Below are 14,490 nucleotides of genomic sequence, written 5' to 3'. Positions count from 1 at the left end.
GCTGGTACACTATCTAGTGCATATGTTTAGACAGCATACTTGGTTTACTGCCTTTTTATGCATCATCAGTACGTTTAGAGTCAGCTAGAGTACGTTGACAATTCACTACATGCACAAAACTGCTGTCTAGATAGGCAGCTCACTAGGTTTTAATGCACAACAGATCTGTTGAACAAGAGACAATAGTGAAAAAAATAAGTGCAGGACAGGTTGCTGTCTTTATCTGACCTACCCTACCAGTCAAAAGTTTTTGAACAGTTAGATATATAATGTTTAAAAAAAAAAAAGAAGTCTCTTCTGCTCACCGAGCCTGCATTTATTTAATCCAAAGTACGGCAAAAACTGTAAAATTCTGAAATATTTGTACTATTTAATATTTAATTGAATATATTTTAAAGTGTAATTTATTTCTGTGATCAAAGCTGAATTTTCAGCATCATTACTGCAGTCACATTTAGTGTTCTTCAGAAATCATTCTAATATTCCGATTTGCTGCTCAAAAACGTTTATTATTATTATTATGCTGAACACAGCTGAGTAGATTTTTTTTTGATGAATAGAAATATTTTGTAACATTATAAATGTCTAAATCATCACTTTTGATCAATTTAATATGGAAGCCAGTTTCTGCCACTGTATAAAAACTGAATGAAATCACAATTCTGAAAAAAATAAGTAAGAATCACATGATATAAACTCGCAGTTCTGAGAAATAAATTTGCAATTGCATAATACAAATAAAGAAAGTTGCAATAATATAAACTCACAATTGCGAGTTAAAGTCAGAATTGTTAGATATAAACTCCAGTTCTGAGAACATATTAGTATTTTTTTTCAGCTCATAACTGGACTTTATAACTCGCAATTGTGAGTTTATATCCTGCAATTCTTTTTTTTTTTTTTTTTTTTTAAAGAAGTGTCTGAGCCTGCATTTATTTAATCCAAAGTACAGCAAAAACTGTAAAATTCTGAAATGTTTTTACTATTTAATATTTAATTGAATATATTTTAAAGTGTAATTTATTTCTGTGATCAAAGCTGAATTTTTAGCATCATTACTGCAGTCTTTAGTGTCACATGATCCTTCAGAAATCATTCTAATATTCCGATTTGCTGCTCAAAAACATTAATTATTATTATTATGCTGAACACAGCTGAGTATTTTTTTTTTGATGAATAGAAATATTTTGTAACATTATAAATGTCTAAATCATCACTTTTGATCAATTTAATATGGAAGCCAGTTTCTGCCACTGTATAAAAACTGAATGAAATCACAATTCTGAAAAAATAAGTAAGAATCGCATGATATAAACTCGCAGTTCTGAGAAATAAAGTTGCAATTGCATAATACAAATAAAGAAAGTTGCAATAATATAAACTCACAATTGCGAGTTAAAGTCAGAATTGTTAGATATAAACTCCAGTTCTGAGAACATATTAGTCTTTTTTTTTCAGCTCATAACTGGACTTTATAACTTGCAATTGTGAGTTTATATCCTGCAATTCTTTTTTTTTTTTTTTTTAAAGAAGTGACTGAGCCTGCATTTATTTAATCCAAAGTACAGCAAAAACTGTAAAATTCTGAAATATTTTTACTGTTTAAAATAACTGCTTTCTATTTGAATATATTTTAATGTGTAATTTATTTCTGTGAGCAAAGCTGAATTTTCAGCATCATTACTCCAGTCTTTAGTGTCACATGATCCTTCAGAAATCATTCTAATATTCCGATTTGCTGCTCAAAACATTTATTATTATTATTATTATGCTGAAAACAGCTTTTTTGATGAATAGAAAGTTCAGAAGAACAGCATTTATCTGAAATAGGAATCTTTTGTAACATAAATGTCTTCATTACTTTTGATCAATTTATTATGAAAGCCTGTTTCTGCCGCTGAATAAAATCTGAAATCTGATATAAAGTCGCAATTCTGAGAAATAACGTCAGAACTGCATGATATAAACTCGCAGTTTTGAGAAATAAAGTCGCAATTGTGTGATATGAACTCACAATTGCGAATACTGAACTTTATATCTCACAATTCTGAGAAAAAAAAGTCAGAATTGCATTATATAAGTAAAGTCGCAATTATATAAACTCACATTTGTAAATTAAAGTCAGAATTGTTAGATATAAACTAGCAATTCTGTGAACATATTAGTCTTTATTAGTCATAACTGGACTTTATAACTCGCAATTGTGAGTTTATATCCTGCAATTCTGACTTTATATCCAGCAATTCAGATTTTATTACTTGCAATTGAGAGTTTATATCTTACAGTTCTGAGAAAAAAATTAAGAGTAAGAGAGTCAGAATTGTGAGCTAAAAAGTTGTAATTACCTTTTTTATTTTTTATTGAGTGGTGGAAACGGGCTTCCATAACTTAAAGCATCCTTGCTAAATAAAAAAAAAATATTTCTATGATTTATATATATATATATATATATATATATATATATACACAAAATCTTTTTATTTCAGATAAATGCAGATCTTTGGATCTTTCTTTCCATCAAAGAATCCTGAAAAAATGTACTTCACTGTTTCAAATATTGATAATAATAATAAATGTTTCTTGAGAAGCAAATCAGCATCTTAGAATGCTTTCTGAAGGATCATGTGACACTGAAGACTGCAGTAATGATGCTGAAAATTTAGCTTTGATCACAGAAATAAATTACACTTTAAAATATATTCAATTAGAAAGCAGTTATTTTAAATAGTAAAAACTTTTCACATTTTTTACTTTTCTGCTGTACCTTGAATAAAAAAAACGCAGGCTTAGGCAGCAAAAGAGACTTCTTTAAAAAAAACATTGAAAATCAAAAACTTCTGCAAATGGATTATTGTGAGATTAGACGCTCTTGCAATACTAAAACACTTTGAGCAAATTTGTTCCCGCAGGATTGAGCTGTTGAAAGCCATGATAACATATCTATCATTATATGTGGTTTGTCAGTTAATATTAGCTTGTCAGGAACAGCACAACAAGGCTTTTGTTTGCATGACCTTTCTTTGCATGTTCTTTGATTAGTGTACATTCCCATCAGCATGAATAGCCACGCATGTGTGTGTTTGAACCATAATGCTGCTCAGGTTTGACCTGTCCTTCAAAACCTGTTTTATTTGTAATCCACCCTCTTGTTTATTATTGGTGGACTGTGAATTCTGATCATGGCCTACTTTACTTCTGAAAATCTGACACACATTAATCAGAGTTTCTGCAGGTTTTAAAAAGTTTTTAAGCCTTAAAAGGTCTAAAATCAGAGCAGAAATTCATTAAATGCAACATATGAAGCCTTACGTTTTCATAATGCAAGACTTATCTTCTGTCATTGTTTTGAAACTTCTCTGTTGCGTTATTCTGCTTCCTGTTTTTCCTCAAGTAGTATGCGATGCAGTGATAAATGAAAGTGTGTTGCATTGTCACATGATCTGATTATGTTGCATTTTTAATTTTCTTTTAATGTCTTTTTTTAACCTGTCTTTCTTGCAGAGTTTTTCTTTCTCAGAGCGTCTTCTCAACACAGATTCAGATCCAGAAGCAGGTCTGTAGACCTTTACTATAATATCATGTGTCAGAAATGCAGTGCATGGAATGTGTGCATGTTAGTGCAGGTGTGTTACAGATGAAGACTTAGTTCACTTGCATAGTTGATCAGATTTTGAGGTTGTTAGCAAAGGAAAACTAATGCTTTCATCGTGCAGTTTCATTTCATGTGCATTGTATTAATGAAAATCTGTTATATGTTTTTGTTGTATTTTTCTGAAGATAAGATAAGATGTATTGCAGTTACGTCTCTGTGATCGGCGAGACCTTACCTGACTCCTGTAAAATCATTTATAAATCTCTTTGTCATGTGCTTTGTTGTCATAATGAAGTCTGACAATGTCAAGGTCAGGACATATTTCAATGCAAAAAAATAAGCCAAAAATGTTCCTATAAGGGCAATATAATGTAATAATTATTTCATTGAACATTTTTGCATTGTTGACTTTATATATGAATTAAATATGCATTAAAATGCAAAAAACTGAATTTTTATATTATGACAGTATTTGTTTTTATTAATTTATTTGTGCTGATTAAATAGAACATATGTACTATTATAGTTTTTATAAACATTTTGAGATTTTATTTTTATATTTATGTTAACACTTTATACTTTTAGATGATTGTTTTATTATTTTCAGTTTACTTTTAGTAATTTTGTTGTGCATTTTTTGACATTTTTGTTTTCTATATATATGTCTATTTTTCTTTATTTATTTTTATTTCAGTTTTAGTTTTTAGTACATCAAGGTAAACAACATGAAAATGAGCATTTCATTGCAATTTGCATTTAATGCAACAAATATATATTTAAATTGTAAAGTATTTATAAATCATGATGGTATTTGTTTTTTGTGCTGATTAATAGAACATACTATTATAGTTATTATTAATATTTTGAGATTTTATTTTTATATTTATGTTTGAGTTTATACTTTTATGTTCAGTTTTAATTTAGTTACTTTTTGTATATTTTTTTACTATATATGTATATTTTTTATTTTTTTTTATTTCAGTTTTAGTTTTTTAGTACATCGAGGTAAACAACATGAAAATGAGCATTTAATTACAATTTGCATTTTATGCAAAAAAGTATATATTTAAATGGTAAATTATTTATATATCATGATGGTATTTGTTTTTTGTGCTGATTAAATAGAATATATGCTATTATAGTTTTTATTCATATTTTAAGAATGTATTTTTATATTTATGTAATACATTTAGTTTATACTTTCATATTTTCATAATTTTAGTTACGTTTAGTAATTTTTTGTGCTTTTTTCACCTTTTTGTTATATATATATATATATATATATATATATATATATATTTCATTATTTTAATTTTAATTTTTTAGTACATCAAGTTAAACGATATGAAAATTAAAAACTGAAATAAAATATTTTAATATTTCAGTCAAATTTTATTTAGTTTCAGTTTTTATTTTTGATTTATTAGAACATGATTGTATATTATTTTATTTTATATAATACAGTTTTTTTTAGTATCGTTGAGATATTATTATAGTTTTATTAATATTATTTTATTATATTTTATATTTATGTTTGAATTTATACTTTTATATTTTATAAATATTTTATATTCATATTTTGTTACTTTTAGTAATTGTTTTTACATTTTTGTTTTCTATTTATGTCTATATTGTTTTTATTAATTAGTTTTAGTTTTTTAGTAAAAGGTAAACAACATGAAAATGAGCATTTAATTGCAATTTGCATTTTATGCAAAAAGTATATATTTAAATGGTAAAGTATTTATATATCATGAAGATATTTGTTTTTTGTGCTGATTAAATAGAATATGTGCTATTATAGTTATTATTCATATTTTAAGAATGTATTTTTATATTTATGTAATACATTTAGTTTATACTTTCATATTTTCATTATTTTAGTTACGTTTAGTAATTTGTGCTTTTTTCACCTTTTTGTAATATATATATATATATATATATTTCATTATTTTAATTTTAATTTTAGTTTTTTAGTACATCAAGTTAAACGATATGAAAATTAAAAACTGAAATAAAATGTTTTAATATTTCAGTCAATTTTTATTTTGTTTCAGTTTTTATTTTTGATTTATTAGAACATGATTGTATATTATTTTATTTTATATAATACAGTTTTTTTAGTATCGTTGAGATATTGTAGTTTTATTAATATTATTTTATATTTATTTTTATATTTTATATATTATAAATATTTTATATTTATATTTTGTTACTTTTAGTTTTTTTTTTACATTTTTGTTTTCTATTTATGTCTATATTGTTTTTATTAATTAGTTTTAGTTTTTTAGTAAAAGGTAAACAACATGAAAATGAGCATTTAATGCAATATATATTTTAGTTTTCAATTAATGACCCTGTTATATCATAGATATATATTATTATAGTTTTACGACATTGAGAGTTTGCATTGACTTGAAAATAAAGATGGTACTAAAACAGTCTTCATTTTCTTCATGTAAAACATAATTGATTATTGTTTTGGGGTTAGATTTACTCCTCTAGTGTAGAATCACTGAAGTGCTGTTTAAGGTAAATCCATAAGATCTATAGGTTCAGTCTCATATAACAGCGTCACTGTATTGATCTGCTTTGAAACGATCGGCATGATTCAGCAACAGATGATGAAATGTTTCATTGTGTCACTGGATATCAGCAGTTCAGTCCTGTTTTTAAAAGCACCAGCCAAAAAATGTGAATAAATCTATAATCTAAAATAAATTCTAGAAAACTAGTATCTAAATGATCATCTGAGTGATTTCAGATCTTGTAGTAAATGTTTGTCTTGCGTCTCTCAGGTCGGTCGGTGCGTTTGCCGTCTGTGGGACTGTGATCCTCTCTGCCCGCTCGTCCCGGGGTCATGGTAAGACCTCTAACCCTGCTTTACATGAGCTTTTATACTGCTCTCACATCACTGCTGATGGCTTTTCTCAAACACCATGCTTGTGTTTTGAAGGTTGAAGAGCTGCAGCAGAGTTTGGAGGCCCATGGGAGCCCCGTACAGCAGGACGAGCAGGTATCACTACGCTTTAGATAAATAATAATAATAATATCTGTCCTGTCTTGAGTTACAGTATGTTTTCATTGTTCATTAAGCTCCTCTTTAAGACATTTTTGGTAATGTGAAGCCTTATGAATATTGCAATGTGAAAAATGAGAGCAGAATCACAGAATCCAGGTATAAAAATAAAATGTACAGTATAACATGGGATGTCCTAGGATGGTATTTAATAATAATATGGTAATATAATAATAATACATATTAGAAATATTAATAATATTAATTAAACACTTTTTAAAACGTTTTTATTAATAATAATTACAACTAATAAAAAATAAATACTAACAAAAAATATTTGTAAGGAATTTCCATTTCTTGATAACATCAATCTCTAATTTTTGGATGATTTTACAATTGTTTGCTTATTAAGTATTTCCTTTTTTTTTGCTTTAAGTATTTCTATTTTTATTTCCTCAGTAATTTTTTGATTATTTTAGAAATTGTTTTGCTTTTTGAGTACTTAAATTTTTTGAAGATTAAAAAAATAGCTTTTTAAATATTTCTATTTTTTTTAGAACTGCAATCATTTTTTGATTATTTTTGTTTGCTGTCTGAGTATTTCCATTTTTTGATTACTTTAATCATTTTTGCTGATTTTAGCATTTCATTTGCTTTTTTGATTACTTTAATCAATTTTGATGATTTTAGAAAATGTCTTGCTTTTTGATTCCTTCAGTTATTAATGATTTTAGAAAGAAAATGCTTTGAGTATTTCCTTTTTTATTACTTCAACTTTTGATGTTTTTAGATTTTTTTTGGAGTATTTCTATTTTTTTTTATTAATTCAATTTTTTTATGATTTTAGATTTTTTTTGCATTTTGAGTATTTCCATGTTTTGATTACTTATTTTTTTACTGATTTTAGAATTGTATTTGTTTTTTGAGTATTTTATTTTTTTGATTACTTTAATAAATTTTTGATGCTTTTAGAAAATCAGTTGCTTTTGAGTATTTTCTTTTTTTTGATTACTTCAATAATTTATGATTTTAGAAAATGTCTTGCTTTTTAAGTACCACCATTTTTTGATTACTTCAGTTATTAATGATTTTAGAAAGAAAATGCTTTGAGTATTTCCATTTTTTATTACTTCAACCTTTGATGCTTTTAGAATTTTTTTTCTTTTTGAGTATTTCTATTTTTTGATTACTTCAAGTTTTGATTCTTTTAGAATATTTTTCTTTTTGCGTATTTCTATTTTTTGATTACTTCAATCATTTTTTGATGATTTCAGAATTGTTTTGCATTTTGAGTATTTCTATTTTTTGATTGCTTCAATCATTTTTTGATGATTTTAGAATTGTTTTGCATTTTGAGTATTTCTATTTTTTGATTACTTCAAGTTTTGATTCTTTTAGAATATTTTTCTTTTTGCGTATTTCTATTTTTTGATTACTTCAATCATTTTTTGATGATTTTAGAATTGTTTTGCATTTTGAGTATTTCTATTTTTTGATTACTTCAAGTTTTGATTCTTTTAGAATTTTTTTCTTTTTGAGTATTTTAATTTTTTGATTACTTCATTCATTTTTTGATGCTTTTAGGTTTTTTTTGCATTTTGAGTATTTTAATTTTTTTAATTACTTCATTCATTTTTTGATGATTTTAGTTTTTTTGCTTTGAGTATTTCTGTTTTTTTATTACTTACATTTTTGATCATTTAAAAAAAAAAAGAAGCTTTTTGAATATATCCATTTCTTGATTACTTGAATCCATTTTTGATGCATAAAATTTAAGCATTAAAAGAGAATCCAGCAAAGTGCAAAAAGTTCAAATAATTGTGTGTGATAAACCTGATTTGATAACAGTGTGTGTAACGGCAGATCCCGTTCCCGCTGCTGCATGGCGAGAGTGTGGAACATGTGGGGAGAGCAGAGGAGTCTGTCATTGCCTTAACCAGCTACCGCCTTCACATCAAACTACAAGACAATGTCATCAATGTGAGTGTTTCTCTTACACACAACAGCACCTGACTATCTGACTATCTGAACCAGAACAGTGTTCGCACCAGACACGATTTGATAAGATTGCAGCGATGAGCAACTGGTCTGTCCAAAATGTCAATCACTAATCACAGCCAATCAGAAGAACCTGTGGGCGGAGTCTCTGCTGTCTCACTCTGATTTTATTAATCAAATGAATAAAGTAAACCACTTGAACAGTATTTAATATACATACTCAGTGCCTGATACAGTCTTTGTCACGAAGTACACTTGTTTGTTCACAGTTTCAATGTTCTTGTTTTAAAATGATCCATTGTTGCCTTTATTGTGGTTTACAAAGCACATAATTAGTTTTAATTTGACGCATAGTTTGAATGTTATTGTTCCCAGTTGTGACGTTGCATAATATAAACCATTTCAGGTTCATCCAACAAACTCTTGTCATCGTTTACTCACCCTCATTTAGGCTTGCTTTCTTCTGTGGAGCACAAATGAAGACTCTTAGCATAGAATCTGGAAAAGATCATTAAAAAGATTGAAATATCAGCACAACAGATCATAAAGCAGCTGCAGCTTTCATCAAATTCATTTCAAAATATACAAATGCTCTACAGACATGAAGTTTGAATATGAGCAAATTCTATTTTAGATCTTTGGAAGGTCAGCAAATTCAAATGAATACATTTAAAACTAAGTAAACATTTCTGTTACTTTAATAAAACAAATTTTAACTGAAAATAAAATATTTAAAAAAATGTTTTAATTAAAAAAATTATAAGTAAAAAAAATAGTAAATTTTTTTCAAATAGTAAAGAAAACTACAATGGAAACATTTCTAGTTTTATTTAGTGTGACAATGTTTAAAGTACCTAAAACCGCAACAAATATACTTTTAAAAAGCATTACAGAAAACATAAAAAATTACACAAAATAACATGAAAATGTAAAATATTAAAAGGAAACCAAATTAAAAAAAAAAAAATTATATATATATATATATATATACACAAATAAAGAAAACTGCTGTGGAAACATTCTAGTTTTAATTTAGTGTAACAATGTTTAAAATACCTAAAACGGCAATAAATGTATTTTAAAAAACATTAAAGAAAACATAAAAAATAAAAATATATAAAATAAAAAAAAATTAACAAGAAAATTAAAAAATAAAACCAAATGTTATTAAAATATGTTTAGATATCACAAGTCAAACTATATAAGTTATAAATGTTATTTTTTTATATAAAAAAAAAATAAAATTATAAGTAAAAACTAAATAAAAATATTTTTTTAAATATTTAACAAATTAAAGGAAAACTGCTCTGGAAACAATGTTTATAATACCTAAAACGACAATAAATTAAACATTAAAGAAAACCAAATTAAAAATATTACTTTAAATATTTTTGAAATTAAAAGAAAAATCTAGAATGTTTCTATAGCAGTTAATTTAGTGTAACAATGTTTAAAATACCTAAAGCGGCAATAAATATATTTAAAAAAAACATCAAAGGAAACTGAAAAAAATACACAAAATTAAAACGAAAATGGAAAATATACAAATAAAACTAAATTAAATTTTTTTTTTTAAATATTATGTTAAATATTTTAAAAATTAAAAGAAAACTACACACAAAAATAAAGATTTACATAAAAATGGAAAATATTAAATAAAAAAAAATTAAATAAAACTAACTCAGTGACACTAAAATAACACTGATTGTCCGTACGAATTAAAAATAATAAATAATGGGCTTAAAAATGATGTGATGTTTTTGTTGTTTTCTGTGATTGTGTTCAGGTTCCTCTGCAGCTGATTGAAAGTGTGGAGTGTCGGGAACTGACGCAGCTGCATCTCACCTGTAAAGACTGTAAGCTCATCAGGTACGTCTGCTTTGACTAACAAATATCCTCACTGCTGCATTGGGCATTAGGAAAATGTATGACACATTATAAAAAGACAAACTGTTTGTCTTTGAAATAATACATGGAAGCCTGTTTTTGCCACAGAATGAAACAAATAAAAACAATTTTTATATCACAACTCACACAAGTCAAACTATATAAGTTTGTATCACACAATTTTGCATTTTTAACTTAACTTTCTTCTTTGAATTGCTTGACTTTTTTTTATCTTTCTTTGTATTTTGCAATTCTGAGTTTATACTTCACAATTCAATTTCACATTTGACTTTGCATTTCACAATTTAAGTTTTTTTCCCCCATAAAAAATGCCCTAAAAATTTAATAAATTGTTGTCAAATTGTAGAAGTTTTGTAGAAGCTTCTTTATTGCTAAAATTTCTAACCAATAAAACAAAAGTTCAGTTTATTAAAAATGTAAGTTTTGTTAATCTTTTAATAAATTGTTGTTGAAATGTGTAAAGTGGATGGTTTTAATTAATTAGTTATTTCAAAGACCATGCTTTTTTGTTACTAAAACTTAATTTTAAAAAATGGTAAACATAAAATCTAAATGATAGGGCCCTAAAAATTATTTTTTTATTGAAGGTTTTATAATTGGTTAAAATGTAAAACAGAATATAAATCATAAATCCATTTTAAGGACTTTATTATTTAAAATGGTCTTAAATTGTCTCAAACTTGTCATGGTCGTAACTAATACTAATGAAAATATTTTTGTTAATTGAAATAAAGCCAAAATGAAATATAAATATTAGAATTTAAATTTTTGTTTTTAATTTTTAAATTAAATAAGTTTAAGCTAAAGCACTAAAACTGGTAAATAAATAAAAGAATAAATAAACTGAAAAAAGAAATAAAAATAATAATAAAAAAAAATAAAAGTTAAAAATATATTGAACCTAAATAGTTATATATAAAAAACAAAACAAAAATAAAAAGTCAATTGTGACTTTTTATCTCACAAATCTGACTTTTGTGTTGCAATTAGGAGCTTTTTTTTTCTAAATAATTTTATTTATCAAATAAATAATGTGCATTGATGAATCGAGCATAATAGCATGTTTATTAGTAAAGTGTATCATCATTAAATGGTAACCTGCAGGGTTTGTCCGATCTGTGTTCAGGTGTAACTTCCTGTCGGCGGAGCAGTGTCAGGATTGGCTGAGGAGGATCAGTGCAGTCGTTCGGCCGCCGTCGCGTTTAGAGGAGCTCTTCGCCTTCGCCTTCCTCTCGTGTAGCGCAAGCGTGACGGCGGAGGACAGAGAGGTGCATGATGGGATCTGCCGTGCAGGTACACACATTTCAGAGCTGGACATTTAGGTTTTACAAGTGGTTGGCTTTAAACTGGTTTACTTCTGTGGAACAGAAAAGAAAAAGAAGATGTTTAGAAAAATGTTCATGCTGCTCTTTCTCATACAGTGAAAGTAAATGAGGATGGATGCTGTTGAGCTCTAAAAATGACAAAAAGCACCACAAAACTACAACAATAACAATAATAATGTTGTTTTGTGTGACATTTATTTATTTATTTTTTGTTAAATGTATTATTTTTTTAAATGTCTTAAATTGATCAAAAAAATGCATTTAAATTTTATTTGCACTTGCTAGGCAGGATTGTCATCGTTAATTAAAACAAAAGCTATTACATTTTAATTTTTTTTTTCCATTTAATTTTTTCTGGATTCTGTTTTATTGGTAAATGAAATAACTAATTAATTTTAACCATCAAATTTACACATTTTAACATCAATTTATTTATTTTTAGGGCCCTGTAATGTCCATTTAATTTTTTCTGGATTACTGTTTATTTTTATTTTTTCCAAAATTATGTTTTTTATTTTTATTTGAATTTTCTAGATTTTTGTTTTTCATTTTTATTTTTATTATGGATTCTGTTTTGTTTAAACAAAAGCTATTAAATTACTTTTTTTCTGGATTGTGTTTTATTGGCAAAATTACATTTTAGTACAAAAAAGCTTGTTCATTGCAATAACTAATTAATTGAAACCATCAAATTTACACATTTTAACAATGATTTATTTAAAATTTAAGGGCCCTAAAATTTACATTTTATTTCTGTTTTATGTATTTTCCATTTAAATTTTTCTCAATTTTTGTTTTTCAATTTAGTTCTGGATTTTTGTATTGGTACAATTTTACAATTTTAGAAACAAAAATATGTTAATTGAATTAACTAATTAATTGAAACCAGTTTATTAAAACAGTTTATTATCATATATATATATATTTGTTTTATTTTTAATTTGTCTGAATTTTGTTTTATTTATTAAATAATATTATTAATAAAGCATGTCACTTAAATGGATGTATTTATTAAAACCATGAAACTTCTTGAATTTAACAACAATTTATAAAATAAATTCTTTGTTAATTGAAATAAAGCTAAAATAAAATACAAATATTACAATTTTCTAATCAAAGTTACAAATGTCATAAAAAAATTAAATTTAAGTTTAAGGTGAAGCACTAAAACTGGGAAAAAAAATAAAAATATACCTAAGTAGTTAAATTAAAAATAAATAAATAAAACTAATACAAATGACAAAAGCACATAGTAAAATTACTAAAAAAAATCCTTGTAATAAAACAAACATTTACTGAAATAAATTAAAAATTTAAAAAATATACTTGTATAATAATACCATTATAAATATTTGAAAAAATATTATATTATTTTTAATATTTCATGTTTATCATATATTTATTATTATTAAAACGTTGCAATGAAAGCATTTCTCATATTTATTTAGTTTCAACTGATGTATTAAAATAACTAAAATTAGTTAAAAGCTTTCAATTAAAATTAAAACTAAAATATAAAAATAAGAGCTGATTTTAAATATTAATAAAAATCTATAAGTAGTACTAATACATACCAGTATATAGTATGCACTTTATGAATAATACTAAAAGAACACTGGCACTAATTCTGCTTATCAAAACAATGTTTTGCAATGTTGGCGTTCATGTCGAGCTTGATGCAAGATCCACACAAACAAACTGTGTTTTGTAAATCTGGTGTGAGTTCAAAGTCAATACTCACATGATTTGAAAGCCTAAATCTCGTGTGTGTTTGCAGGAGGACATCAGCGGAGGTTCAAGCGAGAGCTGGAGAGGATGGGCTTGGACACACACAGTGCCTGGAGAATCTCCAACATCAACAGCAACTACAGGTGAAAACCAGAAACACACAAACCTCCTCGCAGCAGCAGACACAAGAGCTTCATCATGACACGCATGCGTTTCTGATCCCGCAGGCTTTGTGCCAGTTACCCAGAGCAAATAATCGTGCCTGCTGCCGTCACCGACCAAGAGCTGGAGAACGTGGCGGCGTTCAGATCATGGAAGAGGATCCCGGCTGTCGTTTACAGGTGACAAAGCACAATATACCGCAACTAAAAAGTCGAGATAATTACGAGATAAAAAGAAATTATGACATACTTAAGTCAAAATTATGATAAAAAGTTTAAATTAGGACTTTGAAATTATGACTTAAGTCAAAATTTACTTCAAAAGTCATAATTATGAGATACAACGTCGAAATTATGACATACTTAAGTCAAAATTATGATAAAAAGTTTAAATTAGGACTTTGAAATTATGACTTAAGTCAAAATTTACTTCAAAAGTCATAATTATGAGATACAAAGTCGAAATTATGACATACTTAAGTCAAAATTATGATAAAAAGTTTAAATTAGGACTTTGAAATTATGACTTAAGTCAAAATTTACTTCAAAAGTCATAATTATGAGATACAAAGTCAAAATTATGACATACTTAAGTCATAATGACGAGATAAAAAGTTGACTTAAGTCATAATTATGAGATACAAAGTCGAAATTGTTATTTTAAAAGTCATAATTTTTACTTAAGTTATAATTGAAACTTTTTATCTCATAATTATGACTTTTTAGTAGCGGTACAATTTTAATTACGAGACAAAAAGT

General features: G+C 26.1%; 1 pseudogene; it reads left to right on the top strand.

Annotated features, from left to right (window-relative positions):
• LOC141334923 (phosphatidylinositol-3,5-bisphosphate 3-phosphatase MTMR3-like) overlaps positions 1 to 13,939 on the top strand; it is a 14,320-nt pseudogene extending 381 nt beyond the window's left edge.
• Positions 13,940 to 14,490: the final 551 nt, after the last annotated feature.

The sequence above is a fragment of the Garra rufa genome, chromosome 5 (genome assembly GCF_049309525.1).
Source record: "Garra rufa chromosome 5, GarRuf1.0, whole genome shotgun sequence".
Classification (NCBI taxonomy): Eukaryota; Metazoa; Chordata; class Actinopteri; order Cypriniformes; family Cyprinidae; genus Garra; species Garra rufa.
Note: the sequence above shows the minus strand (reverse complement) of the source record. Positions and strands in the feature narration are given on the sequence as shown.